Below are 14689 nucleotides of genomic sequence, written 5' to 3'. Positions count from 1 at the left end.
GGATGATAACCTCAGATCCTGCCCCCCGAAGACATTCACCATGCACTCTTTACCAGAGGCTGGTGAGAACTCCCCATAACACTGTATTTCCAGCCTAAATATGTAGCTGCATTCCTCTTGGGCTTGGCCACACTCCCCTATGTGATTTTGAGGTGTTCTCCTTTGTTCTGAGATATGGATATTCTTCTTCTTCTCTTATTGCAACTCTAGCAAGGAAGGGTCTGGACTTCCCTATTGCTACTTCCTGAATCCTACCAAGTAGTTTCTCTTTTAAACTATTTCCCTTTAGTGCTTTTGAAAACTATGTAAAACATGTCTTCCCATTAAGTGACTATGAACTGAAAATTTAAAACAATGTATGTCACATAGAAGAGTAATTTTTGTTGTGAGGAGCAAGACAGGAGCCTGAACAGAGAAAGTCACAGAGGAACTGCCAGCCAAGAGATCAGAGCAGAGAGGGATGAGAAGATCAGGAGATAAAACATTAGCAAACAGCCATTTCTTTGGTGTAACACACACACACACACACACACACACACACACACACACACACACACACAGTCTTAGAAATAGCTGTCATGTGAACTAGGTCAACATGATCCCAAAGTTTCCTCATTGCTGAAACCACTGGGAAGCCCGCATTTTGCAGTTGCTTATGTGCAGAACTGTAGCTGGTCACACCACATGCATGCTAAGTGTGCCAACCAGAGTCCTCACTGGGTTTATTCAAACTGTTCTACAAAGATAGGAGGAACACAACTCACTTTAAATTCTTGACAACAGGCGATGTGTCAGAAGGACTTTTAAGCACCATAGCCAAGGAAACTTATCAAGAAAGCATGTAACTGGGGCTCCCATAAGGACTGTGGTGGCAGGGAGCACAGAAATGGGCAGGCGCTGGAGCAGGAGCTGATAGCTGACACCTTAACACATAATCGTGAGGCAGAGAGAGCAAACTCAAAAGGGGCAGCACTTTTGAACCCTCCAAGTTGGCCTCCAGTAACATGCCTCCTTCAATAAAACCACACCTCCTATTACTTCCCAAGCAGTCCCACCAACTGGGGAGCAAGTATGGAAATACAGAGGCTCTGGGGGCCGATCTCATTTAAACCACCACACTTGTCTATCAGCAGCCATGGGCCACACCGGCACAAAGTGCTTCTGTCGGTTTGACAGCCTGCATTGATGAGAAGAATCTGCCTCCTGTCCTGGCGCTGAGGAAAACAAGTAAGGGAGGCAACATCCAAGATTCGCCTGGGAGTGCAGCTGCCAACCTTCCTTCTCCCAGCCGCGCCCCAGGGACTCTGCATGGGGATAAGCTATTTTGCCGCTTCCTATATATGGTATAGACAATGGGCATAGGAACAACCCCAAAAAGTAGGGACACAGGTCATGGGCCCTAAACTCTCAAGAAGACTAAATGAAATGAAGCTATTGTTCAGTCCTTCACCAACCTTTACCCCATTTGCTTGTCAATCTCCACCAAATAACCAGAAACCCTACAATGCGCTGGAATGACCTCTGACAACCATTTGACCAAGGGGGACATGATTTTCCCAAAGTAAAAGGCTTAGGAGGAAATGAGGATCCCATGTGATCTGTGTGGACAGAATTCTGAAGATTAGAACAACACAGGAATACAAGAAAATACTTTCCGTGTGAAATATGATGGCGCTTGGCTCTAATGACAGCTGCACACAGGGAACGGGAAGTAAATATTTGCTTCCACTAGGCTGTGGCAAAGTTCAGTTTTATTCTGTAAAAAGGAGTTGTTTTCATAAACACCAGCTATTTCCCTTAATATCAAAAATACTCTGTGTACTTAAAATTGACTAGATAGGTAGGCAAGTCTTGTGATTGATTTTTAAAATATAGTCAAATGGAAAATTACTATTTCAAATCCACTAAGTAATCGGTGACATTTTTGTCATAGTTTTCGTCGTATAGTTTTGTTGTATAGTTTTATCTTTGCAAAGGAGGGGGGTTGCTGAGTGAAAGAGACCAGAGAAGAGACCCATGCAACATCATTTAAATAACTTGCTAACACCAGAGTGAGTATTTGTGAGCACAGAATAGAGCCCAGCATATTATTTGAGTTCCTTACCTCACTCCCATAAATATTCGTTTCTTGTTGTAGTTTCATTCTCTCTTCATCCTCCTGTGAGAGTGGATCTAAACAAACAGCTTGAAATACTGCAATGTACTTTGATCTTGCCTCAGAAGCAAAGGCCTAATGCTTCATCTGTTTGTCAGAGGGGTGTACCGCTTAGGCGTGGGCAACACAGCCTTCTATTTCCCAGCAGGTGTGTGGGTGCATGCTTTCAGTCCCAGCTCTTTCAAAGGATAGGGCAAAAGGACCATTTGAGCCCAGGGCTTTGAGGGTAGACTAGACAAGATAATGACTTTGTCTCAAAATGTTTCTTTGTTTCCCTGTGTGACCATGATTTACTAGCTAAAGAAACACAAAGCATGCCTTCACGTTGTGCTGCAGATTTTAATGAAATTACGGAACCTTGGAACAATTTGCTTCCAGGTATTTCCTAGGGCTCTCCTTGGGCCTGAATGAAAGTCGTGAATGTTGTCCTGTCACGTCCTTGGGTTTGAGAACTTTGTGGTCAATCTTTAAGAACTGTAGAGCTAGACACCAGGATGGTCACCGTCTTTATTCTTTCCTAAACCCAATATTGGTTTATTCTATCACCTTTTAAAATAGTAACCTCTATTATATCCTTTATTACATTCATCTCCATCAAAACATGAGTGAAAATCAATCATGCTATATCTAGAAATACTCCGCTCACTCCCATTTCACTTCTTATGTTCCTAGGTCTTTGTTCAACACTCATTTTCTTCATAGTTAAACTGTGATGAAAACTCAAATGAGTTTTTGCCACACCAAACTGTCTTCACAGCATTGAATAAGTCAGGCCATCTCTCTGGGTGTCATGTTTCTATTATGCAAAATGATAATCCTCTTCTAGGTGATCTGAGAAAACTTTCCAGCTCCACAATTCCTGAATGATTACCAAAAACTATATTCAAACAGTGGTGTTCACAATTCATAACAAATGACATTCTAAAAAGGGGTTGGTGTTTTTTCATATTAGGAGACTTTATGAGTTTCACTGTACAATTTTAGTGTTTTCTGGTCTTCAGAAAACTTGAACCTTTCAAGATGCTAATTAGAAGAGAGCCTCTTATTTATCTTAAAACTGACCTAGGAAAGCTCTTCCACCTGAAACCCAGATTCATTCTTTAATGCCAATGTTCTACTAACAGAGGCCACGGCATCTCATTGTAACCTCCCTTCTTTGGCCACTAAGCAGTCAGCTCCTTCTAGCAAGGGATGGAGCAGTAAAAAAAACAGTGGCGATGTCCTCCTGACAGAGACCGGACCATAAAAGCAAGAGATTGTATAGAAGAGGCATAGCCACAGCCCACAGCTGGCTCCTTGAGTTCCTGCATCTACAAAGTAGGGAAGTAGAGACAGGCAAGAAATAGCTGGCACATTCTTCTCTTTTCTGAATGAGATCACACACGGTCTCCAGGAAGAAGCGATCTTAGGGATGGAAAGAAGAAAACGGCCCTTTCAGTCTTTGCTGTTGGAAACTTACCAGGGAGAAAGAAAAAAAACCTTTCTTTATTAACTAAGATACCAAAAATAGTATATAAAATGCAAGCTCTACTGTAGTTTATAACATGTAAGGTAGAAAAAGATAGAAATGAGAAACTTTTCGCACAAGCCCAGAGAGGCAGGCAAGGACGACAACGGTGTGAGCAACATAAGTTTCCAGGCTTCTTTTCAGTTTGCATTTTCCCATTTAAAAGGTGAATTACATTTAAATCTTTAAAAGTGATTTAAATTTAAACATGTGGTTTTAGGAGCATTCTACACTAATTTCTTAAAATCTTGTCTTTTTCTTCGCATCAGGTCTTAGATGAGGAACAATTAAAGGAGCCAGTGTTGCTAGCACTCTGATGAATCATTTGTCTGCTACAAAATGCCGAGCTCTTCATCAAAAGCACTTTTGTACCATGAATGGGATGTTAACCCTTTTCAAAACCAGTGTGCAAAGAAACATTTATTCTCTCATACTTAACATTTTCAGTTTAATATATGACCCTTATTCCAAAAAAGGAATGCTACATTTATTTCGTAATTAACAAAAAGGGGCCTACTCAGTGAGAACACAGGGAAAGCATTAGAGAAAGATATTTGACCCAGACACCTGAGTCATGGATTAACACGCAGATGGGCGAAGGTCGGCCAAGGTGTACAAGTCATGAAAAAGACATAGGCAGGGAAGGAAGAGGGGTGTGTGCATTGACAGTAGCCAAATGTGTCAAAGAAAGGGTTTTGATTTGCTTGCCTGGATGGTGTAAATTAAGCCTGAAAAAAAAAAAGCCTTTGTTAGCAGGTACCTTTGAAATGAATAATTTCAGAGTCAGATACCTGAGATATGCCCAATATTTGATATCTTTAGTGCTTGATGCTTCCTGGCAGCAAATTGACTGCGTTTGAATACAGAGTGACAGCATAGGAGCTTGCTTAGGTACAGAGACTTTACTTTGAGGCAATCTTGTATACCTCAGTCAGGGAGGTATCAGATATTCTGAGATACTGGACCTTGAAACTGTGACATCACTGGCTCTTGATGTGTCCTTTCTTTTTCTTTATTACCTGTGCAACTTCTTTCTCTTGGAATCATTTCTGCCCTACCTGATGCTAAAGCTGCAGTGAGAGGCGGCTGGTCCCATGATGTCTGTCGTGTTATGCTCTTTAGATTAGCTCAATTGGGAGCAAACCAGTAGGCCAGCTTCATGCTGGCAATTACGAAGGAGAGCTATTGTTATGATTACTAAAAAAAACTGTACAATGTTGACTTCCAGAATATGATATTTGAAAGTACTAAAGTATATCTTTGTGATACTTTTATTTTTATATTATATTTTATATTTATATATGGCTATATATAAATTTTAAGTTCTGTTCATATGAAGGATATGGTCTTAGAGTTGAAAAATAAATACTACTTCTTAGTTTAAATGTTGCCAGCTGTCTTTTCATTTCTAACTTTTTGGCTATTAGTTACCAAATGTCAGCCACTTGTCCATCCATCTTCTTTCAATGTTACTCTGACTGAACCAGAGAAGGAGCAACATTGTTTTTAGAGGCTGAACAACTATGAATTATTGTGGGTTTAGAGCTGGAATAGGAAGTTATGGGGTTTTAAAAAATATTTATTTATTATTGTGTATACAGTGCTTTGCCTGCATGTACTCCTGCAGTCCAGAAGAGGGAATCAGATCACATTACAGATGGCTGTGAGCCACCACATGGTTGCTGGGAATTGAACTCAGAGCCTCTGGAAGAGCAGACAGTGCTCTTAACCACTGAGCCATCTCTCCAGTGAAGTTATGTTGTTGTTGTTGTTGTTGTTGTTGTTGTTGTTGTTGTTGTTGTTGTTTTTTAAGACAACTTCTCACTATGTATCTCAGGCTGTGACTGTGTCTGAGGCTGTGGATATACCTGAGGCTGAGGTTGTGACTGACTGTGACTGTGACTCTGGCTGTGGCTGTGACTGTGACTGTGGCTTAAGGTATAGCTGTGACTGTGGCTATGGCTGAAGCTGTGGCTGAGGCTGAGGCCGAGGCTGTGCCTTGCCTGAGGCTGAGGCTGAGGCTGTGGCTATGGCTGAGGCTGTGCCTGAGGCTGCGGCTGTGGCTAAGGCTGTGGCTGTGGCTAAGGCTGTGGCTGTGGCTGTGGCTGAGGCTGTGGCTGTGGCTGAGGCTGTGGTTGTGGCTGTGGCTGTGGCTGTGGCTGTGGCTAAGGCTGTGGCTGTGGCTAAGGCTGTGGCTGTGGCTGTGGCTGTGGCTGAGGCTGTGGCTAAGGCTGTGGCTATGGCTAAGGCTGTGGCTGTGGCTGTGGCTGAGGCTGTGCCTGAGGCTATGGCTGAGGCTGTGACTGAGGCCGTGGTTGAGGCTGAAGCTGTGGCTGAGGCAGAGGCTAAGGCTGTGGCTGTGGCTGAGGCTGTGGCAAGATTGGCTTGGGATTTCTTTCTTTCTTTTTTTTTTAAGATTTATTAAGTATACAGTGTTTTGCCTGCATGTGTGCCTGCAGGCCAGAAGAGGGCACCAGATCTCATTATAGATGGTTATGAGCCACCATGTGGTTGCTGGGAATTGAACTCAGGACCTCTGGAAGAGCAAGCAGTGCTCTTAGCCTCTGAGCCATCTCTCCAGCCTGGCATGGGATTTCTTAACCCGTACTAACTTTGAACTTATACTTGTGATCCTTCTGCCTCAGCATTTCCAGTCTGAAGTGCTTGAAGTATACAAGCATTCCACTGGGTTGAAACTCTATTTTTTGTTCACGCCTTAAGTGCTCTACCAAATGAGTCATATTTACAACTCCATGCCCAGAGTTTTAGTCAAGTGCTTCCTTTCAGAACTAAGAGTGGGGTCCATGAGACCGACTCATGAACCCATAACCAAGACTTTGTAAAAGTTTTGTAAAGACACAAATGAAGTTTTTACCCCCAGGGTTCTAGAATAGAGAAACTATTTGATATGTTCCAAAGAGTAATGAATTCTGGGTGCAAAGGTCATGTTTTTATTATTTATGTACTTATTTATGTATTTTTTTTTTATTTTGCTTTACAAGTTATATGGTCTTGAAAAGTCTCAGTAAGGTTCAGAATGTCTCATTATTTTCAATTATACAATCGAAATAGCTATAGGAATATTAACAGCATATGCCTCATTGTCCTGTAGTGGGGAACAGGAAAATTATAGAATGATAGGGATATATATATATATATATAACAAAACATGTGTGTTGACTTTCATTGGCATTAGCTGTGTTAAGTGACAAAGGAAATACACTCAGGATAAATATCTACTACTCATGTGTGTTTAGTTAGTTGTAACCTTATGCATGACCATTTGTGAAAGACTTATTATGCTTTAAATTACAATATATAGCTTAGAAAGCTCAATTCCTGTAGCTAAGCATAGTTCAGCATGGGAAGAGGTATCAGACATCATATTACTTACATTTGTTCTCTGATCCAGCAGTGGGTCATGTTTGGAAGATAAGTAGATATGTTACAATAAAAGACAGTGAAATCAGTCAGGCATGAGGGTACATGCCTTAAATTCCAGCACTCAGAGGCAGAGGCAGGCAGATCTCTGTGAATTCAAGGCCTACAAAGCAAGTTGCCAGGGCTACACAGAGGAAACCCTGTTTTGAACCCTACCCACCCCACAAAAAAAGACAGTGAAATCATGGAAAGTTGGGTATAAAGATAATCTTATAGCTAAGCAAAGGGAAAAATCTGAGCTGAGCAGTGGTGGCACAGGCTTTTAATCCCAGTAACTGGGAGGCAGAAGCAGGTGGTTCTCTGTGAGTTCGAGGCCAGCCTAGTCTACAAAGCGAGTCCAGGACAGCCAAGGCTACACAAAGAAACCCTGTCCCCCAAAACAAAAATTAATTAATTAGTTAAAATAAATAATAAAACCTGCTCATTTGTATTGAGTTTAAAGCTAAACTCACATCTGCCTCCTTCGGAGCTGTTCATTATAATATGGGAAGCACGCGGTGTTAAAGGACCACCCACTTTTCTCCCAGCAGAATAAAAGGACGAGTTTCATTCATGAGGTCCATCATCTGTAAAGGTAACAAAAATTTATTTATAGAAAGAATAAAGAAGCATTTGCAAACAAAAAATAACACATTTTTCTTAACTTAAAAGCAACTCTCTCCAAATCTGAATGCTTTAACCCTCAAGACAATAGTTTTACGATAGGCAGAGAGAAGAGGAATTAAAGAGAGGTTAGAGGAAGCAGTCAAACCAAAATAGAAAGCAGAAAGCTGAAGAGGTTAAGAACACACAAATCGAGGCTGTGAGAACATATTCATTATGTGGCCACTAGATGGCAGTGTAACGTTAGGTGCTGTCTCCACTTTTTCTTTCTTTCTTTTTTTTTTTTTAAACAAGCTATTTGCTGATTTGTATTAGGTACCATAGAGTGAGGCGAGGATGAAGCCGAGAGGATACTGCAGAGGTCTCTGGTGCATGTGTATGTGTGTGCGTGTGTGTGTGTGTTTGTGTATGTATGTTCTGCCTCTCTGAGACTGCAGCCCTTGTGAAATACTTGGTCACCTTTTGCAAGAAGGAATCTGAACCATTGCAACTGAAGGTGCCGGCTCGTCTTGGGGAGATGTGGTTGCTCACTGCAGATGGGTAATTTTCTTTTTTATCAGGTAAGCCGTCTGGTTGTCTCATTGTGCTATTCGGTGGTGAATTCCTACCTGGTAATCCTTGGGGAGAAGAGCCCACGGAAATAAGAGTTGGGGCAGGGCAGGAAGTCTATTTTTGCATGTGAATTCGGACCAACTGTCCCCCTCCTCCTTCCCTCCTCTTTCCCCTCCCCCCTCTTCCTCTCACAACCTTCCATGAACTGAAATCGGGTTCGTTTTGCAATTCAGCGTTTTGATAGAAGGACGAGATTCTCTAGCCTAAAATGACTTGGCATCGGGCCAGCTCTCGCCTTTGCTTGCCTGTAATCCTCATGTCCAAGGTCTTGTCTTGAAGCCCCCAACCCCCTCCCTTCTGTCATTGGCGCTTTGGAACTGGATTCGATGGCTGTGAATAGAGGTCATACTGTTCCTAAAGATGATGCAAATTTTAGACCTCAACTAGGAAGCAAAAAGGCAGCGGGCTGCTTCTGGTGCCTAGCATTGCAGGGGGGGGCAGTTTCTTTGGTCGGAGGCTGGACTGTTGGAAAGGAGTGCCTCATTGCCAGGACAAGGAGAATACGGCTGTATCTCCCCCGCCCCCGCCCTCCCCCCAACCCTCTCCACTCTTCCTTAACTACACTTGCAGAGGAACTTTAGGGAAGTGATAAAGAGTCTCCTATTCCATGCAATGACGGACAGGAAGGACTGACTTACTTTTAATTAGACAGAGGTCACCAACAGCAATGATACTACTGCAGACTGCGAAGCGTCTTGCTTTTCCGAACAGGGCAAAAGCTGATTCTGGGTGACTCTGAGGCTTTTTCGCACATATTCCTTACCTATCTCGGTTTCCTTCGCTTCTACTGTTAGAGGTCTGTGTTTAAGGACCCTCTGGCCACATCTACTGAGTGGCGGCTGCCCCCTCCTCTCAACAAACCAATCTAAATAAGCTTGTGAACAGATGTTTTTTCCTGTGTCTGACCAAATGACTGAATCAAGCTCGGATGTCTTTCTGTTCAGATGTGCATGTGACTAAATATTTCTAAGCTGCAGTAGCAAACTTGCAAATTGCCAAACGCTGTTGCTATCACACCTAGGAAATGTGGCTTTTCCCTGGGTATGGAGCTGCAGGTTTGCACCGTCTATCTGGTGCGCCAGTGTAGTAACAGAGCATATTTCTCCAAACAGCGCTTTAAATCATCCCAAGAGGAGGATGCCAAACAGGAATAGGAAAATTCCATGCTGAGCTTGATGGTTCCTGATTCTGTTCCTCTTGCCGGAGAGCAGAGGATGGCTTACCTCTCCCATTTGCTGCAATACCGGGCATGACAGGGTGATGCAACTAGGAGCTTCCACACATTAGCCTTGCTAGAGTCTGATACTTCCCTTTCCTTTCAGAATCAAAGTAACTGGTGAAAAACTCCTCTCAAACTCCCCTTTGTGGATGCTGATCGGTAATGCCACTGATCGAGCATTGCAGCTCCCTTCACTGGAGGAGTGTTGCAATTTAGGCCTTCCTCCACAAAGCTCCTTGAAGTGATTTTTAGACGGTGTCTATTTTAGGAACATAATGTGTAGACAGGAATGGAAGGCCACAGAGATTTACGGGAAAACAATTTCACAGAGAAGATGAGGTCGCATTATAAACCGCCAAGACCCAGCACAAGTGGCTGGTTATGTCACATGGACCTGGCAGTGGGATTCACTCTTGTTAAACTCATTGCCACTCACTTCCGTGGCTTTTTTTTTCCTTCTCCATTGCATTGTTTGTTTTGGGTTTTCAAATGTCTATTTGGAAGGCTAGAACCAGAGAGTTCACACTAGTAAAAATAACACATTGGATTTTGCTGTCAGTGCTAAGTCTCCATTTACATGACTCTGTCTTACTGGGAATGCTGGTTTATTATAGCAGGTCCTCTTTAAGACATGGCTGAGAGGGCTTCTCCATCTCTGGGGGCTGGGAAGGCATGGTTGGAGGCCTAATTAATTATACAGTATCCAAGAAGGCGCTGGGGAGAACAGCCTGCACTCTGCCTTCCTATCTGGAGGTATCAGGAGCAAGTGGACAGACTGAAGGACATAAGACATGGACCAGAAACTCGGCAAGCACTCCACTCCATTAGAATTCACACACACACACACACACACACACACACACACACACACACACGCAGATCAGAGCACATTTTCTGAGTGTTCTTGACAATGAAAGTTAGTTAACCTGGGTTGTTGGTTTGGTTTGGTTTGGTTTTTTGTTTCTGTTTTATGTTCTCTGTGGACAGCAGGGATCCAGGTAGGTCTTAGGGGACCACAGTAGCAAAGCGAGGGATACAAAGCTCCATCCAAGTTGCTGTTTCTCTCCAGGCTAGGTGGAGAGAGTGACTCTGCCAAGTACTCCTTGTATTTGCCAGCAGCAAAAAGGCCGGTTCTCTCTCAGCTACCTTGTGTGTGTGGGGGGGGGTGGGGGGGGAATGAGGGAAGAAAGATTGCAGGGAAACAAAGAGAAAAGCGGCAGCAATCAAAGGGCTGGGATTCGTCACCCTCTGCATCAGTGGGGACATGCTCAGTGAAGTAATCACTTCCCTTTGAAATTCTGAATTGTCAATTAAGCCGTACTTAAGGCTCAGTTTGTGTTTCTTTGGCTTAGGGTAGGCTGTGGGAAGAGATTCCCTCTTGGTGCGGTGTTCATGAAGAATCCAGATATCCACAAAGTCCCTCCAACTATGCTATTCCAGCTCTTCTCTTGTATCTATGGACCTAGATGCCAATTTGTTATTTTTTTTTTTAAAGAGATATAGTACTTACTTCATGCCGGGTACTTTTCTAAGCAGCACCTCACAAATGTACTTTTGAATCCCATGAAGTATGCACAATTGCTAAGTTCACAAGGGAAGAAATCAAGGCCAGGAAACTACATTAGCTTGTCAATTCTTACATGAGTAAGTGGCAGAGCAAAAACGTAAACTCAGTCTTGCCATAGCTTCTGCACTCTAGAACACCTGTGTCCTTGCAATGGTAGAGCCACGGGTTAGCCCTCAGAGTGTGGACTCAGAAAGGGAAGTCTGCCCTTGACAGCAGTAACCCCTCGCCTTTCTCCCTGACCAAGATGTCAAAAAAAAAAAAAAAAAAAACTGTCTTCCAAGTTTAAAACAAAATGAAAAATGTAAAGAGCTCTGGTCTCAGTCGTAGGTGTTGAAAGATGGAAATTACAACAAAGTTCCTGCCTATACGGTGCCTTCAGGCAATTGACAGAATTAGAGAGTAGAAAAATGTGAAGTTTCTTTAAAAAACAAATAACACAGCATAAGGAGATGATAAGGGAGGGGCCTTATTTACTAGTCATTCCTTATTTAGAAGAAAGAAAGAAGTGAGACCAACAACTGCCCTCACCCTTGATCTGTGGAGTGCTGGTGGCTGGACTGATAGACGTCTATTAAAAAACACCAAGGATTTATGCTGAGTAAATTTAATCCTTGTAGTTTATATTGGCAAGTTTCTAGGTTTGAAACTGTAATCTGTTCACACACGCAAGAAGCTTTTTAACAAATTGGTAAGTTCTGAGAGAAATTTTTATCATTCCTAGAAGGCAGTGATGTTGGCTAGGAAAATGTTACAGTGTTCATGCACTCACTCAGTCACTTACACATACACACACACACACACACACACACACACACACACACATACACACACACATACTTTGCTGAAAGACTCTGGGTGAGGTTATTGCTTAGAATGCTACAGACTATAAGATAAGAACAAGTCTGGTGGGGCTGGAGAAATGGCTCAGCCATTAAGAGCACTTGCTCATATAGAGGATCTGAGTTCAGTTCCCAGCACCCTCATAGAGGCTTCCAAGCATCACTTAGTCCAGTTCCACACGAATCAGTGCCCTCTTCTGACCTCGCTGGGTGCCGAGCATGCATGGGTGCACAGACATTCAAGCAAGACACTCACATACAAAAAAAAAAATGATTCTATAAAACAGCTCTGTCATCTTGTCGACCTTTCCTGCATACAAGGGCTTTCTCTCTGCAAGAAGAGACAGGGAGAGCAACATTTAATCACTCCTGCAGTTGGCATACAACAGCTGGCCAGCGGTGTTTGATTAAGTCATGTTGGTCGAGTAAATGAATACATGACTTCAAAATAATTTGGAAACACAGAGATCAGCTTGTATCTTTGTCTATGTTGAAATTACTGTTGTTATATCTTTGTTCATTCAGACCAACATTCCAAGGGATTATAAGATAAATGATAGATCATTTTAGACTTCCTAACTACCTGTTTTCTCTTAGTGCTCAGATCAGAGGGTAGAATCCTCCAGGATATGTGTATTTCCAACTTATAATAGACCTTGGTTTCGATTTGCTCTTGAGAGCCATCAGAAGCTGTTGCTGTTCCCCTGGCACTCTGGCACTCCCTTGGCTTTTAAAAAATAAATTTATTTATTTATCCACTTTACATCCTGATCATAGGCCCTTCTTTCCCTCTTCTCCCACTTCCCCTCCTCTATCCCTCAGAAAAGTAGCAACCACCCACTCCAGGTCATCAAGTTGTATCAGGACTGAGCACATCCTCTTCTCCCGAGGCCTGGCCCTGCCAGAAGAGAGTGGGAAAAAAAAAAAAAAGCAAACAACAGAGTCCTTGTTAGAGACAGTCCCACTCCCCTAATTAGGGGACCCACATGAAGCCTGAGCTACCCATTGGCTACATCTGTGACGGGGGCCTAGATCCAGTCCATGCATGGTTCTTGGTTGGTGCTTCAGTCTCCACAAGCCCTCTGGGCTCTGATTAGTTGGCTTCATTGATCTTCTGTCACCTCCGGGTCCTCCTATCCTTCCCCCACCTTTTCCACAGGATTCCCTATGCTTTACCCAGTGTTTTGCTGGTATTGGTCAGCATCTGTTTCTATCTGCTGCTGGATGGAGGCTCTCAGAGGACAGCTGTGCTAGGCTCCTCCTGTCTGTGAGCATAGTGGAATATCATTAATAGTGTCAGTGTTTGGCTCACTTTCATGGGGTGGGTCTCAGGTTGGGCCAGAAATTGGTTGGTCCTTCTCTCAATCTCTGCTCTATCTTTATCCCTGCACATCTCATAAGCAGGGTAAATTTTGGGTCAAAGATTTTATGGGTGGGTTGGTGCTACCCTCCCTCATTAGGAGTACTGTCTAGTTAAAGGGTGTCCCCTTCAGTCTCCATGACCCTGGCTACTGGGAGTCTCAGCTAGAGTCACCCTGACATCCTCCCAGAAGCCTACTCTGTCTTAGGTCTTCAGCTTGTCACAGGGATGTCCCCACTCACATTTTCCTTTCTTTCTGTAGGCCCTCTGTCCCCACTCTCCCCAGGTCTGATCTCCACCCTTAATTCTCTCTGCATTCCCTCGTCTCCACTGTTCCATCTCCTTAACTGCTTCCGCTACCTATTCTATTTCCCCTTCTCAGTGAGATTTAATCACCCTCCCTTGAGCCCTTCTTGTTATTTATCTCCTTTGGGTCTGCAAATTGTAGTATGTTTGTCTTGTACTATATGGCTAAAATCCACGAATAAATGAGTTCATATCATGTGTGTCTTTCTGGCTCTAACTTACCTTACTCAGGATGATCTTTTTTAATTCCATCCGTTTGTCTATAAATTGCACGATTTACTTGTTTTTTTAATGGCTGAGTAACATTCCATTGTGTAAATGTTCCACAATGTCTTTATCCATTCTTCTGTTGAGGAACATCTAGATTATGTCAACTTTTTAGTGTGTTTTAATAGCTAGCTTTTCATTTACATCTCTGGTCCATTTGAGTCAGTTTCTTGTATGCAATATGATGTGGGGCTGATGCTTCACCCTTTGACTTGTGAGCATCTAGTGAGCCCAAAACTCTTTCCTGGAAGGACTATTTTTCTCCACCTCAGTTGAACCTTCTTAGCAACCTTGCTAGTGATGCATCTGTGATATTACTATCATTTCTAGACATTATGGACATAATTTTAAAGGAAATGTCACCCAAAAGAAGTACCTTATTGAAAAACCTTACATAAGTTTAAAGTTTAAAGAAATTGATCTACATTCTCTTGTTACATACATTTTAATTGAGGTTTACCTTAAGATTTTTCTTCTCATTGGAAAAGTATTTGTTCCTGGAACTCCCAGAAAGCAAAGGTGATAATTATGTACAGCATTTTAATGAGCCTAATCTTTCTGAGAAGAAATGGCTAGTTATTTCCAAGAAAGATCCCTATTGCATTGCACATCCTCTGCTGAGCACGCATAAGTGATACTCAGGCCCTTCATTCTGTGTTGCATATTTGCTTTTGTCTCTCAAATGTCCTTATGGGCACTGCTGGACTCATAATTGAAATGTGCCTTTCAAATAGATTTGCATTTTATTTTAGATGCTTTGAGCATACATTACAAAACACTGATTATCGAGTGGTTTAAGCAACAGGCATATTT

At 42.7% G+C, this 14689-nt stretch overlaps 1 protein-coding gene across 5 annotated transcripts in view; it reads left to right on the top strand.

The window, feature by feature from the left end:
• LOC311606763 (sodium channel protein type 1 subunit alpha) overlaps window positions 1-14689 on the top strand; it is a 151974-nt gene that overhangs the window by 16545 nt on the left and 120740 nt on the right. Inside the window, exon 1 of one of the 5 annotated variants that reach the window (XM_084798170.1) lies at window positions 8010-8266. The exons of the other annotated variants lie outside the window; for them this stretch is intronic. The gene's annotated coding sequence lies outside the window, so the exon portion shown is untranslated. Of the gene's footprint in view, window positions 1-8009; window positions 8267-14689 lie in introns of those variants that run through there. 5 annotated transcript variants of the gene reach the window in all.

Source organism: Acomys minous (assembly GCF_964271855.1).
Source record: "Acomys minous genome assembly, chromosome: 10".
Classification (NCBI taxonomy): domain Eukaryota; kingdom Metazoa; phylum Chordata; class Mammalia; order Rodentia; family Muridae; genus Acomys; species Acomys minous.
This window is presented reverse-complemented; position numbering and strand designations above follow the sequence as displayed.